The sequence below is a fragment of the Denticeps clupeoides genome, chromosome 10 (genome assembly GCF_900700375.1).
Source record: "Denticeps clupeoides chromosome 10, fDenClu1.1, whole genome shotgun sequence".
Lineage (NCBI taxonomy): Eukaryota > Metazoa > Chordata > Actinopteri > Clupeiformes > Denticipitidae > Denticeps > Denticeps clupeoides.
The window spans coordinates 11,229,027-11,248,673 of record NC_041716.1 but is presented as its reverse complement, the minus strand read 5'-3'; the positions used below and the strand labels follow the sequence as shown (position 1 = coordinate 11,248,673).

Below are 19,647 nucleotides of genomic sequence, written 5' to 3'. Positions count from 1 at the left end.
TATGCTTGCATAATTTGCAGTGCACTGAATGCGGACAGTAGCCTGTCATGTGGCCTACATGTGACAGTGAATGTTCGCTTTTACATGTGCATGTTTTACTACAATCAGTAATTTCATGTTGCACATAATTAAAGCAACAATTAAGATTTTGTCATAGACAACACATATTATGTGACCCTATGTGAACAATCAGAATTTAGTCCATTGCTGCATTGCCGATGTGGTGCGGTATGTAATAACCAGTGTAGGTATGGTATCACCATGTCAAAGTGGTCAATTATTTATAAGGGCGATGGCAGTAGGGAAGAAACTGTTCCTGCATTGGCTTGTTCTAGTGTGCAGACTTCTGTGTCGTCTGTCAGAGGGGCAAGTTAAAAAATACAGGAAATGGGAGTTCGAAAAGTCAGTGTAAAACAAACAGCAATAATTATAACAATGGCTAATTGGCAGTCAATATTTAAATGAACCTAGATGTGAGATGGTGCCTCCTGTAATATTTCTCAGTTCATATATTCTGTAAATGTCTAATTCCAGATCTTTCTGTTGAAGCCTACATCATCTTTGCAGTCCAAGATGGCGGCATGGCGGTGTGATGCGACAAGAGGGAAAATGCGCTGGATCTTGTTTTACACAAACATTGCCCCACCTCCATCTCGGCCAATCAGACCACATCACTGTTATGCTAATTTCATCATACAGACTGCTCGTCAGGCACTCAAAATCGGTTCTGTAGAAGGTGAGAACCTGGCCAGCAAGAGCCATTTCTGGTCTTCAAGACTGTTTTAAGTGCACAGACTGGCAAATGTTCATGGAGTCTGCAACTAATGGAGACAACAACTTACGCTTGGAGGAGTACAGAACATCAGTGAACAGCTACATCAGCAAATGCACTGATGACATTACAGCCTTCAAGTCCATCACCACAAGACCAAACCAGAAGCTGTGGATGACTGCAGAGGTATGTAAGCTGCACAAAGCTAGAGACTCTGCTTTTAAGAAGGGTGACATGGTGGCCCTAAGAACAGCAAGGACAAAACTCAAGCCATTACGAGGACAGTGAGGACAAATCTCAAGCCATTAGAGCAGCAGTGTGCACACGAGCAGAAAATCCACAGCCACTTTCAGGACAGCGGAGATGCATGTGGCAGGGCATCTAGGCTGTCACAAGCTACAGGACTAAAACCTCTGCCTGTGACAGTGGCCCCTCCCAACCAGATGCGCTGAATGACTTCTATGCACGGTTCGACACATGGAACATCATGATGAAGTTCTTTGAGAGGCTGCTCAAAAAACAGTCCCTGCTGCCCTCCACCCTCAACCCACTGCAATTCGCCATTCGTCCAAACCACTCCACAGACAACGAGAAGCTGAACAGTCTGACCACCTCCCTCTGCAACTGGATCTTGGACTTCCTGACTGAGAGAAGTCTGTCCCGATTGGGAACAGCATCTCCAGCAGTCCAATGCTGCTCACATGATGCACAGTTCCAACCACATCATCAAGTTCTCCAATGACATGACAGTGGTGGGTCACATCAGCAAGAACGATGAGTTAGTGTACAGAGAGGTGGTGCAACGACTAACAGACTGGTCTAAGGTCAACAATCTGTTTCTGAACTTGGACAAAATGAAAGAGATGATTGTTGACTTCAGAAGAGAATGGAGGGACCACTATCTACTGAACATTGGTGGATATTCTGTTCATCAAGTACACAAAGTTCCTCTGTGTTCATCTACAGAGGAACCTCTCTTGGTACCTCAACCCCAGCTCAACAGCAGTGTCTCTACTTTCTGCTGAGCCTGAGGAAAGCCCATCTCCGACCACCCATCCTCACCACCTTTTTTAGAGGGACCATTAAGAGCATTCTGACCAGCTGCATAACTGTCTGGTTTGGGAACGGCACTGCATCGGACCGCAAGACCCTACAGCAGATAGTGAGGAAAGCTGAGAAGATAATCAGAGTCTCTTTTCCCTCCATAATGGACATTTACCAAACAATCAGCTTTGTGAGGGACTCTACACATCCCTCACATGCACTCTCCACACTCCTGCCATCTTAAAAAAAAGGTATCAAAGCATATGGGCCCTCACTGCCAGAATATGCAACAGCTTCATTCCTCAGACCATCAGACACTTGAACACTCAGGGACTTTCCTCTCTGAACCGACAAACACACACTGTACCTCTTATGTTCAGAACATATCTCTATTACATTTCTATTACAGCATTATTCACACATTACCACATCAGCATTTGCATATTGTTACTCAGCACCTTAATTACCATTTTTTTTGGTGCTGCCTCTCTTCTTTGCTGTCTACATGTTTTATTTTATGTTATTCTTGTTATTCTTGCACTGCCTGTGTCCCATGTTTGCATTTAATGTAGGCGGTTTGTCTTTATGTCAGCATGTTACTCTGTTTAACTGTTACATGCAGCACCAGGTTCCGGGGAAATGTTGTTTCGTTTCACTATGAACTGTCTTACATGTATGTAGCTGAAATGACAATAAAGATCAACTTGAACTTGAATTTAAAACCTTTCAAGCCAAAAAATCACCTTGTGATCCTTATGCCAGTTCTCAGGCTGTCCTTCCTTGGACCACTTTTGGTAGGTTCTGATCACTGTATACACTGACTGTATGATGTTCCGAACCAGTCGTCTACAGTTTGGCCTTTGTCAACATTACTCAGATCCTTACACTGCTTCCAACACATGGACTTCATCAACTGATTGTTGAGATGCTGCCTAATTATATCCTGCAGCCTGACTTCAGTTCTCAGTGCTGAATATGAAGTGAAATGTATGAAGCACGTCTAATGAGAGAGGGGTGTAAAAAACTGCCTTCATAAACATGCAGCCAGTTGTCTGCTAGAGCAGGCATCAGAATGTATGGAGATGCTGAAATCAAGTGGAAGCACTTTTTTGTAAAGATGACCAAAAAGATAGACAGACACGCTCATTTTGCCTGGCACGCTCTAAAAAGCACATTCAGCCAGAAACCACATTTGATTGATATGAATAAACGTTGCCCCAGTTTTAACATGTTAATTTTTAGACGTGGTTTGATTACTGGCATCCATTATCCAAAATGTCATTCTAATGTCATCTTTAATTTTTGCGGGCTGTGCGCAAGCGGTGATGTGTTTGCCGTGTAAATCTGTTCCTTGTTATCTTCCTGCTATTGGCATTCAGTGTCTGGCCACTTGCAGGGTAATACACTCGGAAGGTTTGACATCAGTACGACTAAAGAAGGGTGGGAACAGAAAACAGCAGACGCAACAACAGTCCCTTAAGAGCAAAAGGATCAGTTTCTGTTTCTTTTTTCTGTCACAAACATGAGCTCCTTTGATGGTTCCAAAAGAATCCTTTCAGAATTGACTGTACAAATTGCATGTGGATGTACATATTATGCTGTCACGGTGTGGTAAAGGTGACAACAAATCAATATTGCCTTCACCATGTGATGAATCATTTAAATCCGGATGGGAATTGTGGCTTCCAGGATCACAGCGGCCCTAACCGCAGGACAAGACTGTCACTGAATGGTTGATGAGAAAATATCAGTAATGTGTCACGTTCTGTCATGTGATCTCAACCCAACTCATACATTGTAGACACCACAGCAGTATGAATTTTGGCAGCTTTTTAAAAATATATTTAAACTGATGAAAAGTAGTTACATTTCCGTCAATTATTTAATCAATGTTTACTCTCCTTAAACGTATTCAATTAGGTTAACAGTTTACAAAATACAGAATTTGAATATTCATAAATATTCAGTGGCATGTTTTAACTAAGAAATCATACACTGATATCTTCAGTATCTACAGTATTGGAACGGATGCTCAGATATGCAGGCAAGTGATCTCACTTGATCATCTAAATACAAGGAGTTTAGCACTTTACTGATATTCTTTGTATATTTGGTATAAATCAACCAGATCATACATACAATAAGGAAAATATTAGTTGTGGCTCCCCTTGGAACGTAAAAGTGAAGGAGGTCTCTTGTCTTGCGTCTGAAACATACTGCAAAAGGATCTAACATAAACTGCAATTGAAAGTGTAGTATTTAATTCAATCTAAATTCATTTTAGAACCATAATAGGAGTCTCTAAGGACTGGTTTAGCATAAGGCCACCCTCCACTGCTAATGAAATCAGTTGAGGCAGCAAAACTTGTTAAGGCCAGAGACCCTCTCTTCAGAAAATCCTTTTACGTTGGGTTACTCTACTTTTCATAGCAGCAGCACTGGAGTCAAAGCTATTTAAAGAAATGCAATTATTCCCTATTTCATTTGTGGTTCAGCAGACTGTTTCTCAATCGTCGACCAAGTCAATAATTCTCTCTGGTCACACGATCAACTCAACTTACTATGACCCTGGGCGCTAACAGCACCCTTTAAACACCAGGAATTATTCAGCTATTAATAAAGTAATTACATTGAACAAAGCCATGAAAAGAGACTTTGGGTTCACTGATGCATACTGGTGATGTTAAGGGGGCTTAAGTTCTTAATTCTGAATGAGGAAAGAGCATTTTAACATCTCAAAGTTAATGTGAAGTGTGATATATGAAAGGTTCAGACCCATCAAGGTCTGCCACATAGCTGCCAATTCTCATTGCACGACATCGAGTGGCCTTTCCACTGTAGGAAAAATCATTACAGTTGCAGCAAAACTCAATTACCATCAATCCAAGGTTGGCCCACTGAGAAAGCCGACTCGAAGGTCACCGTGTTTGGCTCATGTGCGGAATGCTGGCCTCAGGGCTCCAGGGCTCATGCCAGAGTCCATGGACAGTTGATGGCTGCAGTTGGGGCTTGGATTACACATGACAAAACATGTGGTCCTTCGCACTGTTCCTTCCGGTACACCTACATTTCCCAGGCCACATGGCAGGTCAACCATGTTCAAAGGAATTTGGCATTTTTAGCAGAGTTTTTTTTTTTTGTAGAAAAACAGAGTAGACATCATTTGAAGCTGATTTGCTTGCGTTATTTTGACCCCTGCAAATTTTCAAAAGACTCCCCGCAGAGAAATGGCAGACATTTCAAATCAAACGCAGATCTATTCAGATTCCAGGCCTCCCGTTCCTCCACACTTATCGCAGCTCCAACACAACACCAATACACACAAGCCCAAATGCCTTTTTGAAAAATGCTTGCCAGTCAGCAGGACCCCATCTTCAGAGGCATTTTGAAGGGGGTGAGTATTTTTATGACAGATTGCTGAGATGGCTGATGCTGCCAGAAGATCCTACATGAATATTAAACAGAAGAACACAATACGAGAGGAGGACAGACAGATGAACAAATGGACAGACAACATGTTGGAACAGATGAAGACGAGCAAAATACATGGAGAGAGCATGCAAAACACAGACAGATAGAGCCTACTGTTCACTCAACACACTCAGGCGAGAGACGGAACAAACCATTGGCCATTGCATTTAAATCCCCCAATCCTCCCCCCAAAAACGGCAGAAAACGTCTTTATCGTCACTGCTGTCGTCAGCACCATCGCACCGACGCTCTATATGTCAGTGGTGTTGTGCCGTCTCAGATTCACAGTCCGGGTGAACGGCTCTGACTCATGTCTCTTTACTGAGTCGGCTCAGATGCTGGCACCAGGCTCAACATGAAGGAGAACATAACATCAACTCAGGTGCCAAGACTTTACCCTGCCTGTGCTCCTCCCAGATGCCATACAGACTTGCCCAGCAACAGGGCCGAGGATAAGAAGAAGGGAAGCCACTGAAATATTAACCCAACACAATCGTTTAAAACGAATGAAGTTCAAAGACAAAAGATGCTGCATCTTTCACCATTTATAGCATATTTTCAAATGTGAAAAAAATTCATTCTGAGATGATCATCAAACTCTTTTACATTTACATTTAAGGCATTTGGCAGATGCCCCTTATCCAGAGCGACTTACAATGTGCTTTCAAGTTACCATCGAGGAAGTGATCAGTTCTAGTTCATTAGGACCCTCAGCTATGAATACAATCTTATTCGCTCTTGTTGTAAATTCTGTACACAAGTTAGACAATAAGAACGTTACAAGATAATCTAAATATTCTCTAAAGAGGAAGGTCTTCAGCTGCCATTTGAAAATACTCAGTGACTGAGCTGTTCTGACCTCGAGGGGAAGTTCATTCCACCACCGAGGGGCCAAGACAGAGAAGAGTCTAGATGAGTGTCTTCCTTTTACCTTCAGAGATGGAGGGACCAGGCGAGCAGTACTGGAGGGTCGGAGTATACGAGGTGCAGTGCGAGGTGTAATAAGGGCTGTGAGGTAGGATGGTGCTGCTCCATGTTTGGCTTTGTAGGCCAGCATCAGTATTTTGAACCTGATGCGTGCAGCTACTGGGAGCCAGTGGAGGGAACATAGCAGAGGGGTGGTATGGGAGAATTTGGGAAGGTTGAAGATCAGTCGTGCTGCTGCATTTTGTATTAGTTGTAGAGGTCGTATGGCACATAGAGGTAGACCAACTAGAAGGGAGTTACAGTAGTCCAGTCGTGAGATTACTAAGGACTGAACCAGTATCTGGGTGGCCTGGGTTGACAGATAAGGGCGGATTCGTCTGATATTGTAGAGAAGGAATCTACATGAGTGGGAAAGATAGCTGATGTGAGTCGAGAAGGAGAGTTGGTTGTCTATTTTAACACTTCATGATGAAGTGTATGTCTATGAATGACTTTTCTTAGTGAGGCTAAGGTCACTTCTCCCCAAGGTTTTACTGGTAGTGCTTTAAATTAAACAGGCTATTCTGGATATGTGCAACAAGAGTGAGAATGTAGAGCCTTTGAGCATCTGGCAAGTATTACATCCTGGTGCAATGTATTGTTCTGAAAATGTTAACAGAGGTAATGGTTTTATCATCCAACAATAGCAACCAACAGCTTGAATCTATTCTTGTCTATTTTTCCATAATGGAAAAATTGGGACACATTTAATGTTTTCCCCGCCCCGATTTTTCCTAATGTTTCATATATTTTCTTTCTGCATATACAGAGGAATTTATTAGCCAATTAGTGCAGGAAGCAGCAGATGGCTGTAGAAGAGGAGGCAGATGGGAAATGTAGGCGAGAACAGGGAGGTTAGCACCTTACAGTGACACCTCAAACACAACTATGCAGGACCAAGGCCTCCCAGCATCCTCTGTTGTGGTGCTCAGGGAAAAGTAGGGGGTGGGTGTTTTTTATGGATGGGCTTACACCACAACATCACTGGGTCCACACCTAGACCATTAGGAGCTTAAAAACCCGAGCTAATCTGATATCGGAGCGTTGCAACACTTTTCTGCCATCGTACCAGATGGAAGCAGCTGACTCTGCCAGCTACCAGCCTCCAAGGAGAAGCTGGAAGCCATCTGAGACATGGATACTCACACACACACACACACAATTTGCAAGCCTTTGTAGATGCAGCACTTCATCATCGCAGTTCGGTATTCTTTGCACATGCGTTTGGTAGGCAGCTTTTGTTTGTGTGTGTGTGTGTGTGTGTGGGCTCTATTTTCAAATGAGGTAAGATTAATGATTAATGACCAAGTGTACCTCAACCAGGCACGAAGGCATTTCCAAGATCAATACTTCATGGTCTGCCATTGGTTTGTCTGTCTAAGGGGGTCTTTTCAGGTTTCCCTCTCACTCCCATATTATAGAAATGATCCCTCGTTCAAGCTTGAGATTCAGCTTAAGACAGAGGGGGAGAGTAGGAAGACAGGAGGGAAATCCAGGGCTGAGCGAGGGAGAAATAAAGCCCCCCACTCATTACACCCTTATTTAGCAACAGTCTGTCTCCTGTCTCTCTCCCTCCACCCATATCTCCATGCGCAGATGTGCAGGAACGGCTCCCACCACAGACACACTGCAGTGCTGTTGCTGAGTAACTGCAGCATCTCATTCAGCCAAACACACCCTCATCTACCAGTTAAGTGTGTGTGTGTGTGTATTGATATGCACATGTTACTGTGTGTTGACTGTCTTATTGATTTTATAAGAGGCAGAGTGTACACCTAACTCTCCTGTTGGTCACTTGTAGGTTGTCGTGTACATGCGTCTGTGTGTAAGTCTTTTGTGAGTTTGTGTGTGTGTTAATTTATTAGTATGCGTGCGTGCAGAAGAGTGCCAGCAAGCGTCTCAGGAGGTCGTGCAGCTGTGACTGGGCACATTAAACCCCATCTGGCTTCTTCACACGCACACCCCAACACACTCTTTCTACTTCAACAGCAGTGCAATCAGTGAACAACAACGTATGATACTGGAGGGAACAAACTTCTGAAATCAACCAACCAAACCTTGACTGGCTGGAGAGGACTGGCTGGAGGCTGGTCCTCATCAGGAAGTCTATTGACTAAGACCATTGATCAGATCAGGAGTGCTTCTGCAAGTTTTTTCACATGACGGGAATAAGAACAATGTTGTTTGACTGAATGTGTGTGTAAATTTAAACTTGTCATGTGTGTAACACTGCAGATAAGAATAAATCCTGGATAACATGGCCATATTGTGTGTGTGTGTGTGTGTGTGTGTCAAGGGCCTGTTTTCTCCCTCTCTTCAAAAACCCAGTGACTGCAGTGGTTTGTGTTTTTAGATCATGGCTGTAATAGATGGGCCCCCAGGTGGCTGCATAAAGGGCCGAACATGAAGAGCTCCTCACACAGAGGCTTGGATGAAGAGGGAGCTTTAATGGTGCCCAGTGCAGCATTTCTTTGCCGGGGTTATTAAACGGTGTTTGCGTTATCTGTCCAACTGCGCATCCGACGATCTGATCCCACCCCCGCCTTGTTGCATGCAATATTTATTTATTTTTTGCCTCTGCTGTGTTATAATGAATAACACCATCATCATTATCACAACCTTCATAAACTGCCAGTCCCAGTGTTAAAATTACTGATGTGTGGTTCAAATTTCAATACATCCTAAATCTGAGGACCTCTGTCCTGTCGGCCAATAACCTTTCAGTGGTTCACAACCAGTCCCTTGACCAATCATGCCTCAGACCAAGACCCCACTGAAGCAAAAACAAACCTCCATGTCCAATCATGAGTGGAACAAAAAAGCTCTTTAGCCAATCATTTCTGTGGGCGTGACGACCCCTGGTGCATTTAAGGCTCCAGCTCTGCAGCCACGCTGCGTTGTCATGGCAGTCACGTAAGCAATGGGTGAGTGTGTGGGTTATTAAATAATAAATAAAAAAAATGAAAAAGAGAGAAAGACTCTGACTCAGTCATTACTATGGTAACCAAAAGCAGTTATGCCGCTTCAGGCACCTGCAAGTGATCTGTAACACGCCTATAAACAATTCAGCAGGGTTTAGCAAAAAACTCCTGCACACGCAATACACACCAGCACAACCCACATGCACTGTTCTCTCTGAAGTTGTGCGCGCGTTGGGCCACTGGCGAGCCGAGTTTAGACCAGTGAAGCCACTTCAACTGTTGCTCTGAGGAAGGTGTGCTGTTCCCCTCTCATCATTATACAGTACATCTGCGTTTCTATGGTTACTCACTCCTCCAGCATCCATGTTTCTGACTGGTAGACAGGTGGCAGCATCAACGTGCCACAGACCGGTGGTGCTATTCTTCAACAGTGTATACACACACACACACACACACACACACACACACACGCAAAAACAAATAATAGGTATGCAGCAGCTCCCTCTTTAATTTATAATACATCCTTGTGGTTATCATGGTAACAAGTATGTAACATATGTATTATAAATGTGTCTGTTTCAGGCCTGAACCATAAACCTATAACCATGTTGACTAATTCTCCTTTTTTTGAAATCTTATCAATCTTTGTGAAGACATTTGGTCCCTACTGGGATGTAAAGGTATGAACATACACTTGCACACAAACACACACACACATACACACACATACACACATTGTAAGTCATTCTCATGGTCCTTCTTTCTCACTCCTCAACTCAACACAGTTTCCATTCCTCCTTCTTTCTCCTGTGCTCCTCTCTCTCCTCTCCTACTCTCTGCGTTAAAAACATGGATCACACTTCACCACCCACACTCTCACAGAACAGACTTTCAGAGGATGTGTGTGAAGCAACACACACACACACTCATACACTAAAAAGCAAGTATGCAACACAAAATTGGGCTGGAAACACAAAAACACACACACTAATGCGTGCATGCACACAGATACACACACATGCAAGATTCTGTATTTTTCTATTAGTAGAAACTTAAAAGTGCACACGAGCTTGTGCCACACGAGCCCAGGACTAAACCTTACACTTATTACGCAACACAGCATCATCTCAGCAATGACAACAAAGCCGCAACTCAGCAGGGGAGAGATGCTGCGCCCAATATGAAAACTTTTCTGAAATGAAGCAGAGGAACTGGCATGGTGCTCACCTTTTCTTCAGATCTTTTTGCCGTTCTTCGTTTTCCTGTTCCGTGCGTCTGCTGCTGCGCTGCTCAGGGACGGACTGCGAGGGAATCGGGCGGAACGAGTGAAAGCATCACAGTGAAGGAGGGAAAGGCGCTGCTGCGACCAGCCAGGTTCCTGTGATTACAGAGAGATGGCAGACTTTCAGCAGCATCTCCCTCACTCCCTCCCTCCCTCCCTCTCTCTCGCTTTCTCTCCAAGTCTTTCCCTCCCTCTCTCTCTCTGTCTCTCTCTGTGTGCGCTGCTGTTTCACAGATTGACAGGCAGTGGAGGTGGATGGACACAACGCGTACAGGGCTGTGTGCAGGTCGCCCTCACAGTGTGCGCATGTGAGGCAGATTGTGCGTGAGAGAGCATGTGTGAAATAGAGAGAAAAAAAAGCCCCGCTGGAGCTGCATGCTACACCTCCCTCTCCCAAACAGCCAGTGGGAGTGAGTCATCTGCTCACAGCCAATCAGAGTGCAGCACAATGACACTAATTACGAACACAACGAGCTTCAGTGAGAGAGAGAGAGAAAGAGATTTGGGAAAAAAAAGAATAAAAATTAGAAAAAATATTAAAGGACAGAGGGAGAAGGGATGGCATGTGGGCGGGGAAGTGTGTTTATGTGTGTGTGTGTGTGTGTGTGTGTGTGTGTGTGTGGTGAACTTCACACACACATAGAATACATGAGTCATAAGACACTGCACATCAGTAGCTGTGCGCTATGTTATGCTGTGTCTAAAGAGCCATCACGTTGTCTGTAAAGGTTCAACAATTCTCCCAAATTCCCTGCTCACAGCGAAAAACCCAGAGGTTCCTGCTATAAGCCAAAAAGTTTGATGCCAATGGTTACTAATTTTGGCTGAATCTTTTTGTCATAATATTAAATATAGGAATGTTCACTAGTTCACCAAACAGGATTGTGCATAATTTAAACGGAAGAAGGGAGGAGACAATACCCTACATTAACATTTACATTTAAGGCATTTGGCAGAGGCCCTTATCCAGAGTGACTCACAACTTGCTTTCAAGTTACCATCGATGAAGTGATCAGTTCTGGTTCATTAGGACCCCCAACTATAAATTTTATTCACTCTTGTTGTAGATTCTGTACACAAGTTAGACAATAAGAAGGTTACAAGTTAATCTAAGTATTCTCTTGAGCTGCCGTTTGAAAATACTCAGTGACTGAGCTGTTCTGACCTCAAGGGGAAGTTCATTCCACGACCGAGGGGCTAAAACGGAGCAGAGTCTAGATGAATGTGTTCCTTTTACCTTCAGCGATGGGGGGACCAAGCGAGCAGTACTGGAGGCAGTGCTCAGAGTGGCCAGATGGGGTGGTTTGAATGAGTTTTTTGGGGGGAAAGTGGTGCAGAAGTATCGAGTTCTTATTTAATTAAGTTATAAAGTGAAGTGATTGTCACATGTGATACACAGCAGCATAGCACACAATGCACACAGTGAAAGTTGTCCTCTGCATTTAACCCATCACCCTGAGTGAGCAGTGGGCAGCCATGACAGGCGCCCGGGGAGAAGTGTGTGGGGACGGTGCTTTGCTCAGTGGCACCTCAGTGGCACCTTGGCGGATCGGGATTCGAACCGGCAACCTTCTGATTACGGGGCCGCTTCCTTAACCACTAGGCCACCACTGCCCCCCAAGTTATGCAGTTAAATAGAGTTTTGGTAGTTGAAACAATCAAGTATTGCAACGTATCATGGTAAGCGTGTTTTAAACTGTCCAGAAATGTCAACCACTTCCATGGTTTCCTTTTATACTTAAAACACTAAAGCTTGTCTTCTGGATTTAGGACATTACACATCAATAAAAAGGGCATACTTGACATGACATTAGCAAACATGCCCCAAGCTACCTTTGAATACAGAGCTTTTTGTGCCATAGCACACGTGAAACCATAAACACAAACAGAGCCACCATTTGCAAGCAAACAAGTCATCAGTGGACATGTAGCAAATTCATTATATTGCATAAATTGCAACACACAGAGCGGCTTCCTTCGTTACAAGAATCTACAGTTCGTAGAGGTAACAATGACCTTACACTAAAGGACTGACGTCTTGCACCTTCTCACATTTGCAGACAAGTCATTAAGCAGACTGTGGTTTTGCCACAGGCCCTGGAGTCTTGCACGGTCACTATTTGCAAGACTGTGAATATCTTTAGCCCACAGCTGCCTTTATGCCAGAAAGAAAAAAAAGAGAAGGTACAGCATTAAATGAGCGGCACTGCATCCTATTGACTGTTGAATCTTTGCAAGTTGAATAAAATTACATTAAAAATGTTTTAAAATCTGAAAATCAAAAGTTATTTGTCAAAATCCCTGACAACTTTGCACCAAACTACATGTTTTGGTGACAGTGAATTCATTTGTCTTAGTAATCTGGGTCATCCATCAATCTTTCATCAGTTTACATGACACTCTTACTTAACTTATTCAGTCAATACTAACAGGTTTAGTCCCAACATGGTTCTCAAGAGCACAATGAGTAGTGATTGGGTTGGAACTCATGACTGTGGTACAGCTGGTTGATACATGTTACCCATGAGTTTGCTTAGTCGTGTGGGAGAACTAAGGACTGTCTCACCTATAGGAACTGCTCAGCATGGGAAGAGACATGAGGTGACTGTGAAGAAAAATATCTGATTTATCTCATGTACGTGGATGGATAAAATAAGGAATGGAATTGAAAATTGTTGGAACAAAGTGCTTGTAATTAATTTGCTAAAAATTAGGAGATGCAGTGGGTATGGAAAGTATTCAGACCCCCTTAAATAATTCACTTGTTATATTGCAGCCATTTACAAAAAACTTTAAGTTCCTTTTTTTTCTTGTTAATGTTAATGTTTCCTCGCTAACCCCGTATTGACAGAAAAACACCCCCACAGCAAGATGCTGCCAACACCATGCTTCACTGTTGGGACTGTTTTGGACTGGTGATGAACACTGCCTGGTTTTCTCTACACAAACATAAGTGTGGGTAAAACTTGATCTAGATCAAGTAGTTTTAATTCTCAATTATATTTATAGCAATTATATATTTTTTATTAATGTTGCATTGCTATGTCTCTACTCTTATACAGCCTTATGAAAATTAGTTCATTTTTTTCAACCATCTCTGCAGCAATCAGACCTGTATGGTAGAGTGGCCAGACAGAAGCCATTCCATTGTAATAGGCACCTGAAGGACACTCAAAATTCTCTGGTATTTGGTGTGAATGCCAGGTGTCACGTTATAAGGTGTCACGTCATCACCAGGCCAATACCATTAGTACAATGAAGCATGGTGGTGGCAGCATCATGCTGTGAGGGTGTTGTTCAGCTGCAGGAACTGGGAGACTTGTCATGATAGAGGGAAAGATGACTGCAGCAATGTACAGAGACATCCTGGATAAAAAAAACCTGCTCCAGAGTTCTCTTGAACTAGACGGTTCATCTTTCAGCAGAACAATGACCCTAAGCACACAGTAAAGATATCAAAGGAGTGGCTTCAGGACAACTCTGCGATTGTCCTTGAGTGGCCCAGCCAGAGCCCAGACTTGAATACGATTGAACATGGCTGTGCACTGACACTTCCTATGGCTGTGAATACTTTTTGATGATGGCTGGAGTTGACACGCAATGTTGTGAGTCTGGTAAACCCAACAGCGGAGTGGGACAAAGAGGTCTGCCTTTTTTTCTGCGAATGTAAGAACAAACCACCAGTGATGCACGTTCGGAAAAGGTCAGGAGAAACTAAATATCTTACTTGACTGGAGCTGATGAGCAGAGAAGTTTTTATTTTTAATACATTTGCAAAAACAACAAAAGTAAACTTTTTTCACATGGTCATTATGGGGTTTTTATAGATTGACTGTAGATCTTTTATAGATTGACTGTAAGTCTGATAAGGGTCAAGTGTGGGGGGTGTCAACTGTAGGGCCTGTCAAAGCCCATTGAGACATACTGTATGTGATTTTGGGCTATATAAGAAATAAATGTTGTTGTTGTTGTTGATAAATGCTGTAAATGTAATTATGGTCTCCTGTCGCATTTAAAAGATTTTCTTGCTCCACTATTAAAATAGGCATTCTAAAAGACTGGAGCGAAAATATGAGACTGTGTTGCGTAACATTTTATGAAAAGTTGCATAATGCAAAGCTATTTTTGTTGCCGAAAGTGTGTTTAGGTTGTCAGAATTCATCATTCTGTTTGATGTAAGGCTTGAGTGATGTCTTCACTATTACACTGAAATTTGCCAAAAGAGGGGTGACATCATTTGGTAAGAGCTCTCTTTCAGAGCAAATAATCTATAATTCATCAACTGTAGTTTGGCCAATTAATCACAGTCTAGTTGTCTGACTTGTGAAGACCTTGTAAATAAGAGCTGTGTTGGGTGTTGAAATTTACACTACAGCATAAACAGAAGAACTTATGACAAGAACTTACACAGGTTAAATATGGTTAAATATGGGCGGGTGTGCCTGCTTGAAATGGGAGGTGAGGGAGTTATGTGTGACTGAGGATGTGATTGAGACAGGATAAAAATAGATTTCTGGTTTTACAGAAGGTGTGAGGATGTTAACTTAATCACCCCCACTCACACACACACACACACACAGGAGTCTGCCCTGTCTGGCCACTTTGTATCATACACTGAGCCAATAGCGCTCTACGTAATGACTCCAAAATCCATTCTGATTTGCAGAAAGGGAGAGAGACGATAGGTGAACCACAGAGAGCAAGAGAGAGGGAGACAACATGAAAAGGGCACCGAAAACAAACATGGTCGAGCAGTAAAACATCACTACTGAGGCCAGTGCGCCGACAACCTCCACTGACCACATAACAAGCATAATATGGTGATTAGTAGCCAGACACCCTCCCTCGCATGTTCACTTCCTCCCACCCACTCGGCCAACCACAGGCTGCCCACACGGACCGTGCTCACCTGCCACTGCCCTGGTGGAGCTCCACAGATGGACAGGAGGAGGAGAGGTAGGCGCCGTCTGCTGAGACACACACGTTGCATGATGGAGCACGATTTGAAGTGAGAGAACTGAGGGTGACGGAGACACATGTCTCTGTCATGGCCCCTGTTGTTAGTCACTGGGTCCGAACCAGGTGAAAGGACAGCATTTTTTCATGCTATACCCCAGTGAAAAGGTCACTTAGATATCATTTTTGATTCTCCGTTGTATTTCATATGCAATTGGAATAAAGGATATTTACACAGGTTGGGAGGGGCCGAGATGACACTAAGAAGTGCCATAACAGCTATTCATTTTGGGAAAAGTTTTTTTTATTTTTTATTATACATATATGAGAGTGTGTTTCTTGGTCCAGGAAAATGGGGAGGGTGGCATCAGAAAGGGCATTTTGCCAAATTAGTTAGTCGTCGCCACAGCAGGTCAGCCGGTCTGTAGTGATGTGAGATACCACTGATTTCGTTTTTGGCCACCAAACAGGCTGGGATACCATTGTGCTAGTATCGATCCGATTCAATATTTTGAAATATTGAATCGGATCAATATTGAATTATCAATATTTTGGACTGATCTGCACATCCTTACCAGTCTGGCAGTCCGCAAAATTAACTCGTCAAAAGTTTTACGCTGAGTGCCCTTCCTGACTTTACTATTGTACTTTACTTTAATGTATGTACTATTTCACATAAAATATTTATTTCTCTCTTAATGACTTGTCAAAACCTATGCAGCCTTGATACTATGGGTTAATAATGTGAAGTGAAGCTGGCAAGCCTCCTTTTTCCAGCAAATTAGCGCACAACAGCACAACTTGACAGACAACGTTGCTGCTAACTACTTACAAGACCCTTAAGGTAAGTAACATTTTGAAACCTCTTCTTAACTTACGTCGAGATGATGAAATTAATAGTTAAACAATTTCCCTTTGATGCTGCTTTTACATAAAAGTTCAGTCTAACTCAATTTGCTTTTCTCTGTATTAAGCTAAAAATTGTGCCGCTAAACATTTAGGCAGGCTAACTATTAGGCTAGCTATTGTTTAACAGCCAACAAAGTGAAAATGTGGAACTTTGAAAGTATTGATTGTGTTAAATTAAACAGTGATATTTTGTGTGGTTTCGAGCCATTTTAGCACTTTAGCACTTTTGGTTTGGTACCTGTCCTTTTAGAATTGTTTATAAGCCGTGCTGCTGAAGAAGGAAAAACTGTCCGGTTTTGCTATTTTTAACTTTCAGAAGAAAAAATCAAGCTGATGCTAAACCTGGGTGGACAGTGAACTAAAACTAACTAAAACTAAGTAAGTTTTTTTGGTTGTTCGGGTTTATCAGTCCAAGATGCATCTTTGTGAAATAAAGTGTCATGCTGCTGCTGTTTTGTCCTTGTGCTAAAATAAATTTTCACCGTAATGTAAAAATTGTTACAGGCGGTACCTGGCAGCCATACAGAAGCAGCAGGGGGCCACGGCGGAGGACCAGGTCCTGGCCATAGCAACCCAAGGACTCCCACTTCCCACCAGAGATCCAACAGAGCCAGGAGGGCCAGGACCCGCTAAGTAGCCCCCCGGGAGTGAGTCAGTCTACCACTGGGCAAACAGCCCTAGATGCTGAGAGCCACCAATGCACTGGCACTCGGGGGCATCCTTCACCGGCAGGGAGTGTTGAGGGGGGGAAAATTGGCCTGAGATATGAGGCGGACACCAGGACCCGACCTGCTACTTAGTCATAAACAAGCAGGCACCCACATACACAAGCATACGTTCCCACCCTCATCCACACATATGCATATATTCTCACTTTGACCCAATATGGAGACATAAAAATACAAAATGTGCTCAAATGTTGTTCTAAAATGCTTTTAAAACAAGGGTATGGAGTTGACTACCCTCTACCCTACCACAGTTGGTGTCATCTCGGCCCCTCCCATGTCTGAGATAGATTAAAATGCACATCCTATTTTTTTATGCTCAGATAACATTCAAAGGTTTTGTTCTGATTAATGAAAATCGCTCAGCAAATTGCCATACCCCATAGACTAACATCTTACTATTTCTCTCTGTCTTTAAAGGTGTTCATAATATGTTAAATTGGCTGAGATATAACAGGGTAGCGGCAGCCTGCCCTGCCTGTCAGTAATGTTTAATGTACCTCATCCTTCTTGCTACTGCTGCCACCATTTACAGCATTTATCAGACACCACTGCATCTTGGGAGATAACCTCCCAAGTTTTGCTAATTCAGTTTCTAATGCGCTTTCTAATAGCTTTCTGGTGACACATTGTTTGATGGAGTAATTTCCAGTGTGAACAAATCTGTCACACCACACCTTTAAATTACATTTTTTTTGTCACATACATAGTCATACACAATATGATATGCAGTGAAATGCTTTAAGACCCATCAGATTCAATACCTTGGCACAGGAATCAGAGCTACGCAGAATCATGTACTTCCTGATTAGCACACCACCTACACACAGTTTACAAGTTTGTTTACAAGTGTGGACAGTTGTACAGCTGGGATCACAGTTTGAATTCAAGCTGTCTTGGTTGAGCCCAACATTCCCTTGGCTGATAAACGATGGTTACATTTACGGTGACATCTATTCAGTTCACAGATGCTGTTTTTTGCTCACAAAGATGAGGTATCTAAGCACAGGTTGGTAAAAGTAAAGACATTCTGAGATGAACAACCAGAGCTGCAGCTATGTCTCCAGGAAAAATTGTGTAAAATTTTGTGTTTTTTTTCTCTGAAGGTGAACTAAAATGATAAAAAAAACAACAGGTTGGAACATATTTGAAGATTGTTTTGAATTACTAACCTGTGTTGTAATACCACTGTAAAACCTCACGCAAGAATGAGAACACAACTGTGAAACGTATTTAGAATAGAGAAATGATTCAGGTCTGTATTCAGGTTACCTTTTAAAATGAAACATTTTAAGAATATATAAATTAAATCTGCTTCTTGCCCAGTCAATAGAAAAATATTATTAATATTAATAATGATATTTTGATGATAATGCCAGTTGATGCACATTAAAATGTGCTGCACAATCCCTGATGTGTATCTTAACAACTCTAGATTTGAATGCATTATATTACATTAAATATATAATATACTACATAATTTAATCATTCATAAAGCCCAGACCACAGCAGGAACAGTCTCTAGGGTTTTCTGCAGGTTCTCCAGTTTCCAAAGAGTGTGATGTCAGATTGCAATGGGTAGTGTTCTGCCTTAATTTCTATAATTTTGCACATGCCTGGGCCGGGCTCGGACTTGCATCGTAAATAGCGATCTGATTTTGCATTTTGATTGCCGTGAGAAAGATTCTGAGGAGGTGAAACAGAGGCTAGCCTCTGGCATTTACATTTTGGTACATTACTTTTTACATATACTGAACTAGAGCACATCTATGGCAATCTAAACTGCATTCAGCCATAACTACTGATGACATAACTAGTGGTGGCCTAGCGGTTAAGGAAGCGGCCCCGTAATCAGAAGGTTGCCGGTTCGAATCCCGACCCGCCAAGGTACCACTGAGGTGCCACTGAGCAAAGCCCCGTCCCCACACACTGCTCCCCGGGCGCCTGTCATGGCTGCCCACTGCTCACTCAGGGTGATGGGATAAATACAGAGGACAAATTTCACTGTGTGCACCGTGTGCTGTGCTGCTGTGTATTCACTTTATTCACTTTACAACTGGCATGTCCTCATCCAGCTCACCTTACAAAAAATACCCCTGCCTGAAAAAAATCATAAGAGACAGACACGAGCATAAAAAAAAAGGTTCAGAGAGGGAAGGGGATGAAGAGGGGCGGGCTGTGAAAATGGAGTTCATGCCTCACTTGATTGACTCCATCTTTTGTGTGCTGGCATCAGAGGTCAGTCAGCCTGTTTACAGCTGAAGAGAATCTGTCACTCCAACCCAAACAACAATGGGGCTGCTCCACCAGCTCTGAAAACACCAGAAAGCTAACGGGCTGTCAAGAGATAATGTGCTGAAGCTGTTTATCAACCTTATTCAGGGTGGATGACGGTGAAACTTTTTCCCCATATGGTCACACACCCAGTTTCATCTACTTTCATGAGTTAAAAGATGGTCATATTTCTCCATTTTGTTACTGCTCTGGATTTGTCCAGGAGGGCATGGCTCATGTTATGCTTCTTTTAAGCTTTGAAACTCAATTGTTACCCAGATACCGCAAGACTCAATAAGCATCCCGTGGAATAATTAAAGTGATTAT

At 42.8% G+C, this 19,647-nt stretch overlaps 1 protein-coding gene across 2 annotated transcripts in view; it reads right to left on the bottom strand.

Moving 5' to 3' along the window:
• prickle2a (prickle homolog 2a) overlaps nt 1-19,647 on the bottom strand; it is a 65,607-nt gene that overhangs the window by 28,251 nt on the left and 17,709 nt on the right. Inside the window, exon 2 of one of the 2 annotated variants that reach the window (XM_028994490.1) lies at nt 10,402-10,552. The gene's annotated coding sequence lies outside the window, so the exon portion shown is untranslated. Of the gene's footprint in view, nt 1-10,401; nt 10,840-19,647 lie in introns of those variants that run through there. The other variant, XM_028994489.1, reaches the window with a different exon arrangement.